Source organism: Prionailurus viverrinus, chromosome B1 (assembly GCF_022837055.1).
Source record: "Prionailurus viverrinus isolate Anna chromosome B1, UM_Priviv_1.0, whole genome shotgun sequence".
NCBI classification, from domain to species: Eukaryota; Metazoa; Chordata; class Mammalia; order Carnivora; family Felidae; genus Prionailurus; species Prionailurus viverrinus.
In genome coordinates, this window is record NC_062564.1 from 48,596,274 (window position 1) to 48,600,060 (window position 3,787).

The window sequence follows — 3,787 nt, forward strand, 5'->3', positions numbered from 1 at the left end:
GTCATTTGCAAATATCTTTTCCCATTACATCAGTTGCCTTTTAGTTTTGTTGATTGTTTCCTTTGCTGTGCAGAAGCTTTTTATCTTCATGAGGTCCCAATAGTTCATTTTTGCTTTTAATTCCCTTGCCTTTGGGGATGTGTCAAGTAAGAAATTGCTGCGCCTGAGGTCAGAGAGGTCTTTTCCTGCAGAAGCATGCATTTTTAAAAGCACTGTTTTATAAAACGGTGGTCATAGCATCTCTCTTGCATCCTGTGATCACCACTGCACAACACCTTATGGAGAACCCTCCCAGTAGTCTGGTTGAGCTCCACTTCATTCTTTTAGTAAATGGTGGAAGAATTCCCCAGTGCAGAGGTGCCACTGATGAGCCTTCACTTTGTGTTCAGCTTTTTGCCCTGTGAAGTCACACAATGAACCTACTTGTTTACCCTTGTGGTCTTGAACCCATATCCTTACATATGGATGTCTGTACCTGACAGGGTCTCAGAAGTCCAGCTACCAGTGAATTCATTCATTCTTTTTTTTTAATTTCTTTTAATGTTTATTTATTTTTGAGAGAGAGAGAGAGAGAGAAAACATAAGCAAAGGAGGGGCAGAGAGAGAGGGGGACACAGAATCTGAAGCAGGCTCCAGGCTCCAAGCTGTCAGCACAGAGTCCGACGTGGGGCTCGAACCCACAAAACGTGAGATCATGACCTAACCCAAAGTAGGATGCTTAATTGAGCCACCCAGGTTTCCCTACTCATTCATTCTTTTAAGAGGTGTTGCCAGATTGCTTTCCAAAAAACTGGAAGAGGAAGGAAGAGTCAAGGAGAGGACAGCAAGTGTGGACAAGATGCTTACCCTGTGAATTTAAATTGTGTGGATTGTTGGGACCTCATCAAAACAAAAAGCTTCTGCACAGTGAAGGAAACAATCAGCAAAACTAAAAGGCAACTGATGGAATGGGAGAAGATATTTGCAAACGACATATCAGATAAAGGGCCAGTATCCAAAATCTATAAAGAACTTATCAAACTCAACACCGAAAAAAACAAATAATCCAGTGAGGAAATGGGCAAAAGACATGAATAGACACTTCTCCAAAGAAGACATCCAGATGGCCAACTGACACATGAAAAAAAATGCTCAACATCACTCATCATCAGGGAAATACAAATCAAGACCACAATAAGATATCATGTCACACCTGTCAGAATGGCTAACATTAACAACTCAAACAACAACTGATGTTGGTGAGGATGCAGAGAAAGAGGATCTCTTTTGCACTGCTGTTGGGAATGCAAACTGGTACAGCCACTCTGGAAAACAGTATGGAGGTTCCTCAAAAAATTAAAAATAGAACTACCCTATGACCCAGCAATTACACTACTAGGCATTTATCCACGGGATACAGGTGTGCTGTTTCAAAGGGACTCATGCACCCCAATGTTTATAGCAGCACTATCAACAATAGCCAAAGTATGGAAAGAACCCAAATGTCCATCGATGGATGAATGGATAAAGAAGATGTAGTATACACACACAATGGAGTATTACTCGGCAATCAAAAAGAATGAAATCTTGCCATTGGCAACTACATGGATGGAACTAGAGGGTATTATGCTAAGTGAAATTAGAGACAGACAAATATGACTTCACTCACATGAGGACTTTAAGACACAGAACAGATGAACACAAGGGAAGGGAAGCAAAAATAATATACAAACAGGGAGGGGGACAAAACAGGAGACTCTTAAATATGGAGAACAAACACAGGGTTACTGGAGGGGATGTGGGAGGTTGGATGGGCTAAATGGGGAAGGGGCATTAAGGAATCTACCTCTGAAATCATTGTTGCACTATCTGCTAACTAACTTGGATGTAAAATAAAATAAAATAAAATAAAATAAAATAAAATAAATTGTGTGGATTGAATGAGAGCACAGGTACAGGGTAATGACCAACCCAGTTTATATTATTATTACTTCTTCTAAGGACTGGAGGCACCCCAGGTGACTGTCTGGGCCTCTGTGGAGGGACTCTATTCACAAGGTGTGCAAAATGATCCTCCATGATTGTGCACCTGGGGGTTTAGAAAGGAAGGTCAGAGCCGTGAAGAGTACAGGCTCGGGGATCAAACCGACCTCACCTCAAGTCCCCACTTTATGCCTTTCCACTGTGGGATCTTGAGCAAGTTACCCGACTTCTCAGCTTTAGTTCCCTCTCTGCAGAATGGAAATAATGGTGTCAGCCTCGGATGGTGGCTGTGAGGAGGAAACATCTAGAAGGCCCCGAGCAGAGTGCCTGATGCTCGGTGTAGGTGACACTGTTTCTCAAATGCCTTCCCCGCAGCCCCCTCTCCATGTGTGCCCCCGCGGATGAAAGCCTCCTGAAGCAGGGACTGTATTGGACTCACCTTTGCATCTTTACATATCTAACCCCTACCTTGGTTTTCCTTCCTACCAATGACCACAAGGCCTTTTGCACAGTTGAACCAGCACTGATGAAAAGTAAGAGCAATGACAATTTGTTACTATGGAGAATTACGGGCTCACGCCAAAGTAGGAAGACTAACAGAACGAATGCCCGTGGTCCACCATCAAAATTCAACGTTGTCACCACGGCCACGATAACCTTTGGCCATCCATCTCTCAATCACTCATTCTCTCCACCCCCTCCAGGGAGTGAATGTTAAAGTGAATCCCAGATATCGTATTGTGTCAACTGCGAATATTTGTGTATCCTCCCAATAGCAGTTCTCCAAGTGTGATCTGGAGACCCCTGAGGGTTTTCTTATCAGGAGGGTTTTCTTACCAGGTCAAAACTATTATTATAATAATATTAATATGCTGTTCGTCTTTTCATTCTCGTTTCCTCACGAAGGTACATTGGAGTTTTCTGACACAGACTGAACGCAGTGGCAGATCTGACAAGCCAGCTGTCTTAAACTAAACCCACATGAGAGTTGCAAATTTTGATGAATCTGCTCATAAAAATATAAGACAATGCCACTCTATTTTTTTTGTCTTTGAATATATACTTCTTTTCTATAAAAATAAGTTTGGAAACATATTTATTTAAACATGTATGCTTATGTTGTTGCTTTCTTAAAAGAATCAAATGGATATTTTAAAAATTTGTCAGTTTGGGGGCACCTGGGTGGCTCAGTCAGTTAAGTGTCTGACTTTGGCTCAGGTCATGATCTCACGGTTCGTGAGTTTGAGCCCCACATCGGGCTCTCTGCTGTCAGCGCGGAGCCCGTTTTGGATCCTCTAACCTCTCTCTGCCTCTCTCTGCTCATGTGCTCTCTCTCTCTCTCTCAAAAATAAGTAAACATAAAAAAGTGATTTAAAAATCTTTTCAGTTTTAATTTCTACTATAGAGAAACATCTATTTCACATAAAGAAAAGCTCTGGGGGGGGTCCTCAATGCTTTTTTAATGTTTTAATTGAGATTTAATCCACATACCAAAAGATTCACCTTTTTAAAGTATATAATTCAGTAGGTTTTAGTGTATTTATGAGGTTAGGCAATGGTCACCACTAGCTAATTCTAGGACATTCTTACCATGCTGTAAAGAAACTCCATTAACTGTTACCAGTGAGCCTCCATTGTCCCCTCTCCCCATCATCCCCTTTCTGACTCCAACTTGTTTCTTCTAGACATTTGATATAAATGGAATCTTTTGTGTCTGGCTAATTTCACTTAGCACGTCTTCAAGGTTCATCCATATTGTAGCATGGGTGAGAACCTCATTCCTTTTTATACCTGAATAATATTCCACTGCACGTATATACCACAT